Source organism: Phyllobates terribilis, unplaced genomic scaffold, assembly GCF_046119375.1.
Source record: "Phyllobates terribilis strain yellow unplaced genomic scaffold, ASM4611937v1 Scaffold_4__5_contigs__length_816908805, whole genome shotgun sequence".
In the NCBI taxonomy this organism is placed as follows: Eukaryota; Metazoa; Chordata; class Amphibia; order Anura; family Dendrobatidae; genus Phyllobates; species Phyllobates terribilis.
Window position 1 is genome coordinate 692314725 of NW_027362764.1, and position 13301 is coordinate 692328025.

Sequence of the window (13301 nt, forward strand, 5' to 3'; positions counted from 1 at the left end):
GTGCATGCTCGCTGTGTGTGAGTGTGCGCTTCCTAGGTACGGCGCGCTGCAGACAGTCAAAAGGGTTGCTCCCTTTCATTAAAAGTTAATCCCCGGCTGCAGGCTATTAGAAAGCAACTAACCGCGCTCTACTCACCCTACCCAGGTCTACCGGTGAGTCTCGCCGCTGCTCCCGGCCTGTGGCATTGGCCGCGACGCTGACGTTCCGTCGACAGCGCGGCAGCCGATCAGTGAGCTCAGCGGCTCTGAGCGGGGCGTTCTGTCTACAAGACCTTTTTAAGGAGCCAGCAAAAAAGTGAAGAGAAAAGAAAGCACAAAAGCACCTTGTCTTACTAAGCACTGGAAAGGGCAGCCGGCAACCGGACGTCAAAGTGGAAAAGCAGCAAGTGAGAGGCCTGTCTCTGCCTACGGTCACACCACCCTGAACACGCCTGATCTCGTCTGATCTCAGAAGCTAAGCAGGGTTGGGCCTGGTTAGTACTTGGATGGGAGACCGCCTGGGAATACCAGGTGCTGTAGGCTTTTGCCTTTTCTTACTTCCACCAGCAGGGGTCACTCTCCTCTTTGCCTTTTTTCCATTCCTTTTTTCACAAGCGCACACATGCTCCTTTCTTCTTTTCATTTGCTTTCTCTCTTGCGCTATTTAATCCTTGCAAAATACCAGCATCCTTCTCATCACCGTGGGCCTCCAGCATTGTTGCTTATTTACTTTTAATACTAGGCTTCTTTTCACCAGGACCAGCGACTCCCGCATGACTGGAGGCAACCACCGCTGACCTGGAGGCAACCACCGGTAACCTGGAGGCCAGTTTACAGCACAACCCAAGCAAAACACCTTTGCAGGCCACACGACCCCCCCGAAGAGCAGCTCAAATTCACTCGCAACCATCTCACCCTCTTCCTTCATTCACTCCTGGGCGTTTCGCTCCACCCCAAGTTGCGGGTCCAGCTTGCTCTTTCTGTCACATCCCCGCGATGAACGGTTTAGCCTGCAGGAGACCCTGCGCCGAGCCATTTTTAAACACATCTGATGCGGCAGGTGTTTCATTGCTCAACAAACAACACCTATAGGGACGGCACAGCCTATGCATCGGTCCTTCGGAGACCGCCCCAGAACGGCCAGAGTTCTCGTCCCCACGCGAGCCCGAGGAAGGCTGGCCGGGCGATGGGCCAAGCAGCGTCTACTGGCCATACCACCTTGGATACGTCCGATCTCGGAAGCAAAGCAGAGATGGGTTCGGAAATACTTGGTTGGGACACCTCCTGAGAACACCAGGTATTGTAGACAATTTTGATGACGTTTTGCCATCTTGCCCAGCTCGGCTAGCATTGAGTGGCGCCTTGCTGGACACCGACCTTACGTAAAGTAGAGGCTGGAAGTCCCAAGCATCCCAAGCCCCCCAAGACCTCTAAGATAAGGACGCAACCCCGCCGCCTCTACCAGGCCTCACACCGAGCTCCTTGCCACGGCTAGGAGCGCTTATTGACCCCGCAGCCGGCCGTATGCAAATGATGGCGTTAAAAGCATCTCGCGCTGTGAAGGGGCCAGGCTTTCAGCAGCTGCCCAGGGGATGGTTTTAGAGGGCGACCGCCTAACGAGGGCCAGCAGAAGTAACGTCTTCTTCTTCCAAGAATCTTGTGTAACTAACCCAATCAGACAGCTGCCCAGGAGCTAACCTCAGTGCTAGGAAGGAGCGGGAGGGAATTGAGGGGGTGGTTCCTGCTAAGGCCCTGAAATAATAATAAGACAGGCAGGAGAGTCTGACGCATGGTGGCGGAAAAGCTGCAGGTGCAAATAGGGAATGTGGTCTCGTGCGAGCAACTTGTGCATGCTCGCTGTGTGTGAGTGTGCGCTTCCTAGGTACGGCGCGCTGCAGACAGTCAAAAGGGTTGCTCCCTTTCATTAAAAGTTAATCCCCGGCTGCAGGCTATTAGAAAGCAACTAACCGCGCTCTACTCACCCTACCCAGGTCTACCGGTGAGTCTCGCCGCTGCTCCCGGCCTGTGGCATTGGCCGCGACGCTGACGTTCCGTCGACAGCGCGGCAGCCGATCAGTGAGCTCAGCGGCTCTGAGCGGGGCGTTCTGTCTACAAGACCTTTTTAAGGAGCCAGCAAAAAAGTGAAGAGAAAAGAAAGCACAAAAGCACCTTGTCTTACTAAGCACTGGAAAGGGCAGCCGGCAACCGGACGTCAAAGTAGAAAAGCAGCAAGTGAGAGGCCTGTCTCTGCCTACGGCCACACCACCCTGAACACGCCCGATCTCGTCTGATCTCAGAAGCTAAGCAGGATTGGGCCTGGTTAGTACTTGGATGGGAGACCGCCTGGGAATACCAGGTGCTGTAGGCTTTTGCCTTTTCTTACTTCCACCAGCAGGGGTCAATCTCCTCTATGCCTTTTTTCCATTCCTTTTTTCACAAGCGCACACATGCTCCTTTCTTCTTTTCATTTGCTTTCTCTCTTGCGCTATTTAATCCTTGCAAAATACCAGCATCCTTCTCATCACCGTGGGCCTCCAGCATTGTTGCTTATTTACTTTTAATACTAGGCTTCTTTTCACCAGGACCAGCGACTCCCGCATGACTGGAGGCAACCACCGCTGACCTGGAGGCAACCACCGGTAACCTGGAGGCCAGTTTACAGCACAACCCAAGCAAAATACCTTTGCAGGCCACACGACCCCCCCGAAGAGCAGCTCAAATTCACTCGCAACCATCTCACCCTCTTCCTTCATTCACTCCTGGGCGTTTCGCTCCACCCCAAGTTGCGGGTCCAGCTTGCTCTTTCTGTCACATCCCCGCGATGAACGGTTTAGCCTGCAGGAGACCCTGCGCCGAGCCATTTTTAAACACATCTGATGCGGCAGGTGTTTCATTGCTCAACAAACAACACCTATAGGGATGGCACAGCCTATGCATCGGTCCTTCGGAGACCGCCCCAGAACGGCCAGAGTTCTCGTCCCCACGCGAGCCTGAGGAAGGCTGGCCGGGCGATGGGCCAAGCAGCGTCTACTGGCCATACCACCTTGGATACGTCCGATCTCGGAAGCAAAGCAGAGATGGGTTCGGAAATACTTGGTTGGGACACCTCCTGAGAACACCAGGTATTGTAGACAATTTTGATGACGTTTTGCCATCTTGCCCAGCTCGGCTAGCATTGAGTGGCGCCTTGCTGGACACCGACCTTACGTAAAGTAGAGGCTGGAAGTCCCAAGCCTCCCAAGCCCCCCAAGACCTCTAAGATAAGGACGCAACCCTGCCGCCTCTACCAGGCCTCACACCGAGCTCCTTGCCACGGCTAGGAGTGCTTATTGACCCCGCAGCCGGCCGTATGCAAATGATGGCGTTAAAAGCATCTCGCGCTGTGAAGGGGCCAGGCTTTCAGCAGCTGCCCAGGGGATGGTTTTAGAGGGCGACCGCCTAACGAGGGCCAGCAGAAGTAACGTCTTCTTCTTCAAAGAATCTTGTGTAACTAACCCAATCAGACAGCTGCCCAGGAGCTAACCTCAGTGCTAGGAAGGAGCGGGAGGGAATTGAGGGGGTGGTTCCTGCTAAGGCCCTGAAATAATAATAAGACAGGCAGGAGAGTCTGACGCATGGTGGCGGAAAAGCTGCAGGTGCAAATAGGGAATGTGGTCTCGTGCGAGCAACTTGTGCATGCTCGCTGTGTGTGAGTGTGCGCTTCCTAGGTACGGCGCGCTGCAGACAGTCAAAAGGGTTGCTCCCTTTCATTAAAAGTTAATCCCCGGCTGCAGGCTATTAGAAAGCAACTAACCGCGCTCTACTCACCCTACCCAGGTCTACCGGTGAGTCTCGCCGCTGCTCCCGGCCTGTGGCATTGGCCGCGACGCTGACGTTCCGTCGACAGCGCGGCAGCCGATCAGTGAGCTCAGCGGCTCTGAGCGGGGCGTTCTGTCTACAAGACCTTTTTAAGGAGCCAGCAAAAAAGTGAAGAGAAAAGAAAGCACAAAAGCACCTTGTCTTACTAAGCACTGGAAAGGGCAGCCGGCAACCGGACGTCAAAGTGGAAAAGCAGCAAGTGAGAGGCCTGTCTCTGCCTATGGCCACACCACCCTGAACACGCCCGATCTCGTCTGATCTCGGATTATAAGCAGGGTTGGGCCTGGTTAGTACTTGGATGGGAGACCGCCTGGGAATACCAGGTGCTGTAGGCTTTTGCTTTTTCTTACTTCCACCAGCAGGGGTCACTCTCCTCTATGCCTTTTTTCCATTCCTTTTTTCACAAGCGCACACATGCTCCTTTCTTCTTTTCATTTGCTTTCTCTCTTGCGCTATTTAATCCTTGCAAAATACCAGCATCCTTCTCATCACCGTGGACCTCCAGCATTGTTGCTTATTTACTTTTAATACTAGGCTTCTTTTCACCAGGACCAGCGACTCCCGCATGACTGGAGGCAACCACCGCTGACCTGGAGGCAACCACCGGTAACCTGGAGGCCAGTTTACAGCACAACCCAAGCAAAACACCTTTGCAGGCCACACGACCCCCCCGAAGAGCAGCTCAAATTCACTCGCAACCATCTCACCCTCTTCCTTCATTCACTCCTGGGCGTTTCGCTCCACCCCAAGTTGCGGGTCCAGCTTGCTCTTTCTGTCACATCCCCGCGATGAACGGTTTAGCCTGCAGGAGACCCTGCGCCGAGCCATTTTTAAACACATCTGATGCGGCAGGTGTTTCATTGCTCAACAAACAACACCTATAGGGACGGCACAGCCTATGCATCGGTCCTTCGGAGACCGCCCCAGAACGGCCAGAGTTCTCGTCCCCACGCGAGCCTGAGGAAGGCTGGCCGGGCGATGGGCCAAGCAGCGTCTACTGGCCATACCACCTTGGATACGTCCGATCTCGGAAGCAAAGCAGAGATGGGTTCGGAAATACTTGGTTGGGACACCTCCTGAGAACACCAGGTATTGTAGACAATTTTGATGACGTTTTGCCATCTTGCGCAGCTCGGCTAGCATTGAGTGGCGCCTTGCTGGACACCGACCTTACGTAAAGTAGAGGCTGGAATTCCCAAGCCTCCCAAGCCCCCCAAGACCTCTAAGATAAGGACGCAACCCCGCCGCCTCTACCAGGCCTCACACCGAGCTCCTTGCCACGGCTAGGAGTGCTTATTGACCCCGCAGCCGGCCGTATGCAAATGATGGCGTTAAAAGCATCTCGCGCTGTGAAGGGGCCAGGCTTTCAGCAGCTGCCCAGGGGATGGTTTTAGAGGGCGACCGCCTAACGAGGGCCAGCAGAAGTAACGTCTTCTTCTTCAAAGAAGCTTGTGTAACTAACCCAATCAGACAGCTGCCCAGGAGCTAACCTCAGTGCTAGGAAGGAGCGGGAGGGAATTGAGGGGGTGGTTCCTGCTAAGGCCCTGAAATAATAATAAGACAGGCAGGAGAGTCTGACGCATGGTGGCGGAAAAGCTGCAGGTGCAAATAGGGAATGTGGTCTCGTGCGAGCAACTTGTGCATGCTCGCTGTGTGTGAGTGTGCGCATCCTAGGTACGGCGCGCTGCAGACAGTCAAAAGGGTTGCTCCCTTTCATTAAAAGTTAATCCCCGGCTGCAGGCTATTAGAAAGCAACTAACCGCGCTCTACTCACCCTACCCAGGTCTACCGGTGAGTCTCGCCGCTGCTCCCGGCCTGTGGCATTGGCCGCGACGCTGACGTTCCGTCGACAGCGCGGCAGCCGATCAGTGAGCTCAGCGGCTGTGAGCGGGGCGTTCTGTCTACAAGACCTTTTTAAGGAGCCAGCAAAAAAGTGAAGAGAAAGGAAAGCATAAAAGCACCTTGTCTTACTAAGCACTGGAAAGGGCAGCCGGCAACCGGACGTCAAAGTAGAAAAGCAGCAAGTGAGAGGCTTGTCTCCACCTATGGCCACACCACCCTGAACACACCTGATCTCGTCTGAGCTCGGATTATAAGCAGGGTTGGGCCTGGCTAGTACTTGGATGGGAGACCGCCTGGAAATACCAGGTGCTGTAGGCTTTTGCTTTCTTACTTCCACCAGCAGGGGTCACTCTCCTCTATGCTTTTTTTCCATTCCTTTTTTCACAAGCTCACACATGCTCCTTTCTTCTTTTCATTTGCTTTCTCTCTTGCGCTATTTAATCCTTGCAAAATACCAGCATCCTTCTCATCACCGTGGGCCTCCAGCATTGTTGCTTATTTACTTTTAATACTAGGCTTCTTTTCACCAGGACCAGCGACTCCCGCATGACTGGAGGCAACCACCGCTGACCTGGAGGCAACCACCGGTAACCTGGAGGCCAGTTTACAGCACAACCCAAGCAAAACACCTTTGCAGGCCACACAACCCCCCCGAAGAGCAGCTCAAATTCACTCGCAACCATCTCACCCTCTTCCTTCATTCACTCCTGGGCGTTTCGCTCCACCCCAAGTTGCGGGTCCAGCTTGCTCTTTCTGTCACATCCCCACGATGAACGGTTTAGCCTGCAGGAGACCCTGCGCCGAGCCATTTTTAAACACATCTGATGCGGCAGGTGTTTCATTGCTCAACAAACAACACCTATAGGGACGGCACAGCCTATGCGTCGGTCCTTCGGAGACCGCCCCAGAACGGCCAGAGTTCTCGTCCCCACGCGAGCCTGAGGAAGGCTGGCCGGGCGATGGGCCAAGCAGCGTCTACTGGCCATACCACCTTGGATACGTCCGATCTCGGAAGCAAAGCAGAGATGGGTTCGGAAATACTTGGTTGGGACACCTCCTGAGAACACCAGGTATTGTAGACAATTTTGATGACGTTTTGCCATCTTGCCCAGCTCGGCTAACATTGAGTGGCGCCTTGCTGGACACCGACCTTACGTAAAGTAGAGGCTGGAAGTCCCAAGCCTCCCAAGCCCCCCAAGACCTCTAAGATAAGGACGCAACCCCGCCGCCTCTACCAGGCCTCACACCGAGCTCCTTGCCACGGCTAGGAGTGCTTATTGACCCCGCAGCCGGCCGTATGCAAATGATGGCGTTAAAAGCATCTCGCGCTGTGAAGGGGCCAGGCTTTCAGCAGCTGCCCAGGGGATGGTTTTAGAGGGCGACCGCCTAACGAGGGCCAGCAGAAGTAACGTCTTCTTCTTCAAAGAAGCTTGTGTAACTAACCCAATCAGACAGCTGCCCAGGAGCTAACCTCAGTGCTAGGAAGGAGCGAGAGGGAATTGAGGGGGTGGTTCCTGCTAAGGCCCTGAAATAATAATAAGACAGGCAGGAGAGTCTGACGCATGGTGGCGGAAAAGCTGCAGGTGCAAATAGGGAATGTGGTCTCGTGCGAGCAACTTGTGCATGCTCGCTGTGTGTGAATGTGCGCTTCCTAGGTACGGCGCGCTGCAGACAGTCAAAAGGGTTGCTCCCTTTCATTAAAAGTTAATCCCCGGCTGCAGGCTATTAGAAAGCAACTAACCGCGCTCTACTCACCCTACCCAGGTCTACCGGTGAGTCTCGCCGCTGCTCCCGGCCTGTGGCATTGGCCGCGACGCTGACGTTCCGTCGACAGCGCGGCAGCCGATCAGTGAGCTCAGCGGCTCTGAGCGGGGCGTTCTGTCTACAAGACCTTTTTAAGGAGCCAGCAAAAAAGTGAAGAGAAAGGAAAGCACAAAAGCACCTTGTCTTACTAAGCACTGGAAAGGGCAGCCGGCAACCGGACGTCAAAGTGGAAAAGCAGCAAGTGAGAGGCCTGTCTCTGCCTACGGCCACACCACCCTGAACACGCCTGATCTTGTCTGATCTTGGAAGCTAAAAAGGGTCGGGCCTGGTTAGTACTTGGATGGGAGACCACCTGGGAATACCAGGTGCTGTAGGCTTTTGCTTTTTCTTACTTCCACCAGCAGGGGTCACTCTCCTCTATGCCTTTTTTCCATTCCTTTTTTCACAAGCGCACACATGCTCCTTTCTTCTTTTCATTTGCTTTCTCTCTTGCGCTATTTAATCCTTGCAAAATACCAGCATCCTTCTCATCACCGTGGGCCTCCAGCATTGTTGCTTATTTACTTTTAATACTAGGCTTCTTTTCACCAGGACCAGCGACTCCCGCATGACTGGAGGCAACCACCGCTGACCTGGAGGCAACCACCGGTAACCTGGAGGCCAATTTACAGCACAACCCAAGCAAAACACCTTTGCAGGCCACACAACCCCCCCGAAGAGCAGCTCAAATTCACTCGCAACCATCTCACCCTCTTCCTTCATTCACTCCTGGGCGTTTCGCTCCACCCCAAGTTGCAGGTCCAGCTTGCTCTTTCTGTCACATCCCCGCGATGAACGGTTTAGCCTGCAGGAGACCCTGCGCCGAGCCATTTTTAAACACATCTGATGCGGCAGGTGTTTCATTGCTCAACAAACAACACCAATAAGGACGGCACAGCCTATGCATCGGTCCTTCGGAGACCGCCCCAGAACGGCCAGAGTTCTCGTCCCCACGCAAGCCTGAGGAAGGCTGGCCGGGCGATGGGCCAAGCAGCGTCTACTGGCCATACCACCTTGGATACGTCCGATCTTGGAAGCAAAGCAGAGATGGGTTCGGAAATACTTGGTTGGGACACCTCCTGAGAACACCAGGTATTGTAGACAATTTTGATGACGTTTTGCCATCTTGCCCAGCTCGGCTAACATTGAGTGGCGCCTTGCTGGACACCGACCTTACGTAAAGTAGAGGCTGGAAGTCCCAAGCCTCCCAAGCCCCCCAAGACCTCTAAGATAAGGACGCAACCGCGCCGCCTCTACCAGGCCTCACACCGAGCTCCTTGCCACGGCTAGGAGTGCTTATTGACCCCGCAGCCGGCCGTATGCAAATGATGGCGTTAAAAGCATCTCGCGCTGTGAAGGGGCCAGGCTTTCAGCAGCTGCCCAGGGGATGGTTTTAGAGGGCGACCGCCTAACGAGGGCCAGCAGAAGTAACGTCTTCTTCAAAGAAGCTTGTGTAACTAACCCAATCAGACAGCTGCCCAGGAGCTAACCTCAGTGCTAGGAAGGAGCGGGAGGGAACTGAGGGGGTGGTTCCTGCTAAGGCCCTGAAATAATAATAAGACAGGCAGGAGAGTCTGACGCATGGTGGCGGAAAAGCTGCAGGTGCAAATAGGGAATGTAGTCTCGTGCGAGCAACTTGTGCATGCTCGCTGTGTGTGAGTGTGCGCTTCCTAGGTACGGCGCGCTGCAGACAGTCAAAAGGGTTGCTCCCTTTCATTAAAAGTTAATCCCTGGCTGCAGGCTGTTAGAAAGCAACTAACCGCGCTCTACTCACCCTACCCAGGTCTTCCGGTGAGTCTCGCCGCTGCTCCCGGCCTGTGGCATTGGCCGCGACGCTGACGTTCCGTCGACAGCGTGGCAGCCGATCAGTGAGCTCAGCGGCTGTGAGCGGGGCGTTCTGTCTACAAGACCTTTTTAAGGAGCCAGCAAAAAAGTGAAGAGAAAGGAAAGCACAAAAGCACTTTCTCTTACTAAGCACTGGAAAGGGCAGCCGGCAACCGGACGTCAAAGTGGAAAAGCAGCAAGTGAGAGGCCTGTCTCTGCCTATGGCCACACCACCCTGAACACGCCCGATCTCGTCTGATCTCAGAAGCTAAGCAGGGTAGGGCCTGGTTAGTACTTGGATGGGAGACCGCCTGGTAATACCAGGTGCTGTAGGCTTTTGCTTTTAATTACTTCCACCAGCAAGGGTCACTCTCCTGTATGCCTTTTTTCCATTCCTTTTTTCACAAGCGCACACATGCTCCTTTCTTCTTTTCATTTGCTTTCTCTCTTGCGCTATTTAATCCTTGCAAAATACCAGCATCCTTCTCATCACCGTGGGCCTCCAGCATTGTTGCTTATTTACTTTTAATACTAGGCTTCTTTTCACCAGGACCAGCGACTCCCGCATGACTGGAGGCAACCACCGCTGACCTGGAGGCAACCACCGGTAACCTGGAGGCCAGTTTACAGCACAACCCAAGCAAAACACCTTTGCAGGCCACACAACCCCCCCGAAGAGCAGCTCAAATTCACTCGCAACCATCTCACCCTCTTCCTTCATTCACTCCTGGGCGTTTCGCTCCACCCCAAGTTGCGGGTCCAGCTTGCTCTTTCTGTCACATCCCCGCGATGAACGGTTTAGCCTGCAGGAGACCCTGCGCCGAGCCATTTTTAAACACATCTGATGCGGCAGGTGTTTCATTGCTCAACAAACAACACCTATAGGGACGGCACAGCCTATGCATCGGTCCTTCGGAGACCGCCCCAGAACGGCCAGAGTTCTCGTCCCCACGCGAGCCTGAGGAAGGCTGGCCGGGCGATGGGCCAAGCAGTGTCTACTGGCCATACCACCTTGGATACGTCCGATCTCGGAAGCAAAGCAGAGATGGGTTCGGAAATACTTGGTTGGGACACCTCCTGAGAACACCAGGTATTGTAGACAATTTTGATGACGTTTTGCCATCTTGCCCAGCTCGGCTAACATTGAGTGGCGCCTTGCTGGACACCGACCTTACGTAAAGTAGAGGCTGGAAGTCCCAAGCCTCCCAAGCCCCCCAAGACCTCTAAGATAAGGACGCAACCCAGCCGCCTCTACCAGGCCTCACACCGAGCTCCTTGCCACGGCTAGGAGTGCTTATTGACCCCGCAGCCGGCCGTATGCAAATGATGGCGTTAAAAGCATCTCGCGCTGTGAAGGGGCCAGGCTTTCAGCAGCTGCCCAGGGGATGGTTTTAGAGGGCGACCGCCTAACGAGGGCCAGTAGAAGTAACGTCTTCTTCTTCAAAGAAGCTTGTGTAACTAACCCAATCAGACAGCTGCCCAGGAGCTAACCTCAGTGCTAGGAAGGAGCGGGAGGGAATTGAGGGGGTGGTTCCTGCTAAGGCCCTGAAATAATAATAAGACAGGCAGGAGAGTCTGACGCATGGTGGCGGAAAAGCTGCAGGTGCAAATAGGGAATGTGGTCTCGTGCGAGCAACTTGTGCATGCTCGCTGTGTGTGAGTGTGCGCTTCCTAGGTACGGCGCGCTGCAGACAGTCAAAAGGGTTGCTCCCTTTCATTAAAAGTTAATCCCTGGCTGCAGGCTATTAGAAAGCAACTAACCGCGCTCTACTCACCCTACCCAGGTCTACCGGTGAGTCTCGCCGCTGCTCCCGGCCTGTGGCATTGGCCGCGACGCTGACGTTCCGTCGACAGCGCGGCAGCCGATCAGTGAGCTCAGCGGCTCTGAGCGGGGCGTTCTGTCTACAAGACCTTTTTAAGGAGCCAGCAAAAAAGTGAAGAGAAAGGAAAGCACAAAAGCACCTTGTCTTACTAAGCACTGGAAAGGGCAGCCGGCAGTCGGACGTCAAAGTAGAAAAGCAGCAAGTGAGAGGCCTGTCTCTGCCTACGGCCACACCACCCTGAACACGTCCGATCTCGTCTGATCTTGGAAGCTAAGCAGGATTGGGCCTGGTTAGTACTTGGATGGGAGACTGCCTGGGAATACCAGGTGCTGTAGGCTTTTGCCTTTTCTTACTTCCACGAGCAGGGGTCACTCTCCTCTATGCCTTTTTTCCATTCCTTTTTTCACAAGCGCACACATGCTCCTTTCTTCTTTTCATTTGCTTTCTCTCTTGCGCTATTTAATCCTTGCAAAATACCAGCATCCTTCTCATCACCGTGGGCCTCCAGCATTGTTGCTTATTTACTTTTAATACTAGGCTTCTTTTCACCAGGACCAGCGACTCCCGCATGACTGGAGGCAACCACCGCTGACCTGGAGGCAACCACCGGTAACCTGGAGGCCAGTTTACAGCACAACCCAAGCAAAACACCTTTGCAGGCCACACGACCCCCCCGAAGAGCAGCTCAAATTCACTCGCAACCATCTCACCCTCTTCCTTCATTCACTCCTGGGCGTATCGCTCCACCCCAAGTTGCGGGTCCAGCTTGCTCTTTCTGTCACATCCCCGCGATGAACGGTTTAGCCTGCAGGAGACCCTGCGACGAGCCATTTTTAAACACATCTGATGCGGCAGGTGTTTCATTGCTCAACAAACAACACCTATAGGGACGGCACAGCCTATGCATCGGTCCTTCGGAGACCGCCCCAGAACGGCTAGAGTTCTCGTCCCCACGCGAGCCTGAGGAAGGCTGGCCGGGCGATGGGCCAAGCAGCGTCTACTGGCCATACCACCTTGGATACGTCCGATCTCGGAAGCAAAGCAGAGATGGGTTCGGAAATACTTGGTTGGGACACCTCCTGAGAACACCAGGTATTGTAGACAATTTTGATGACGTTTTGCCATCTTGCCCAGCTCGGCTAGCATTGAGTGGCGCCTTGCTGGACACCGACCTTACGTAAAGTAGAGGCTGGAAGTCCCAAGCATCCCAAGCCCCCCAAGACCTCTAAGATAAGGACGCAACCCCGCCGCCTCTACCAGGCCTCACACTGAGCTCCTTGCCACGGCTAGGAGTGCTTATTGACCCCGCAGCCGGCCGTATGCAAATGATGGCGTTAAAAGCATCTCGCGCTGTGAAGGGGCCAGGCTTTCAGCAGCTGCCCAGGGGATGGTTTTAGAGGGCGACCGCCTAACGAGGGCCAGCAGAAGTAACGTCTTCTTCTTCAAAGAATCTTGTGTAACTAACCCAATCAGACAGCTGCCCAGGAGCTAACCTCAGTGCTAGGAAGGAGCGGGAGGGAATTGAGGGGGTGGTTCCTGCTAAGGCCCTGAAATAATAATAAGACAGGCAGGAGAGTCTGACGCATGGTGGCGGAAAAGCTGCAGGTGCAAATAGGGAATGTGGTCTCGTGCGAGCAACTTGTGCATGCTCGCTGTGTGTGAGTGTGCGCTTCCTAGGTACGGCGCGCTGCAGACAGTCAAAAGGGTTGCTCCCTTTCATTAAAAGTTAATCCCCGGCTGCAGGCTATTAGAAAGCAACTAACCGCGCTCTACTCACCCTACCCAGGTCTACCGGTGAGTCTCGCCGCTGCTCCCGGCCTGTGGCATTGGCCGCGACGCTGACGTTCCGTCGACAGCGCGGCAGCCGATCAGTGAGCTCAGCGGCTGTGAGCAGGGCGTTCTGTCTACAAGACCTTTTTAAGGAGCCAGCAAAAAAGTGAAGAGAAAAGAAAGCACAAAAGCACCTTGTCTTACTAAGCACTGGAAAGGGCAGCCGGCAACCGGACGTCAAAGTGGAAAAGCAGCAAGTGAGAGGCCTGTCTCTGCCTACGGCCACACCACCCTGAACACACCCGATCTCGTCTGATCTTGGAAGCTAAGCAGGGTCGGGCCTGGTTAGTACTTGGATGGGATACTGCCTGGGAATACCAGGTGCTGTAGGCTTTGGCTTTT

At 54.4% G+C, this 13301-nt stretch overlaps 7 non-coding genes and 1 pseudogene across 7 annotated transcripts; all 8 read left to right on the plus strand.

Annotated features, from left to right (window-relative positions):
- Positions 1 to 403: 403 nt before the first annotated feature.
- On the plus strand, positions 404 to 522 carry LOC141266771 (5S ribosomal RNA). The gene has a single exon (XR_012320796.1). It is a non-coding gene; the product is annotated as a 5S ribosomal RNA (ribosomal RNA).
- Positions 523 to 2228: 1706 nt separating this feature from the next.
- LOC141270448 (5S ribosomal RNA) lies at positions 2229 to 2347 on the plus strand. Its single transcript, XR_012321684.1, has one exon. It is a non-coding gene; the product is annotated as a 5S ribosomal RNA (ribosomal RNA).
- A 1706-nt stretch (positions 2348 to 4053) lies between these two features.
- On the plus strand, positions 4054 to 4172 carry LOC141266440 (5S ribosomal RNA). Its single transcript, XR_012320477.1, has one exon. It is a non-coding gene; the product is annotated as a 5S ribosomal RNA (ribosomal RNA).
- Positions 4173 to 5878: 1706 nt separating this feature from the next.
- On the plus strand, positions 5879 to 5997 carry LOC141267757 (5S ribosomal RNA; annotated as a pseudogene).
- A 1704-nt stretch (positions 5998 to 7701) lies between these two features.
- Positions 7702 to 7820, plus strand: LOC141267090 (5S ribosomal RNA). Its single transcript, XR_012321105.1, has one exon. It is a non-coding gene; the product is annotated as a 5S ribosomal RNA (ribosomal RNA).
- A 1703-nt stretch (positions 7821 to 9523) lies between these two features.
- Positions 9524 to 9642, plus strand: LOC141266533 (5S ribosomal RNA). The gene has a single exon (XR_012320568.1). It is a non-coding gene; the product is annotated as a 5S ribosomal RNA (ribosomal RNA).
- A 1706-nt stretch (positions 9643 to 11348) lies between these two features.
- On the plus strand, positions 11349 to 11467 carry LOC141266772 (5S ribosomal RNA). The gene has a single exon (XR_012320797.1). It is a non-coding gene; the product is annotated as a 5S ribosomal RNA (ribosomal RNA).
- Positions 11468 to 13173: 1706 nt separating this feature from the next.
- On the plus strand, positions 13174 to 13292 carry LOC141270383 (5S ribosomal RNA). Its single transcript, XR_012321621.1, has one exon. It is a non-coding gene; the product is annotated as a 5S ribosomal RNA (ribosomal RNA).
- The last annotated feature ends 9 nt before the right edge of the window (positions 13293 to 13301 follow it).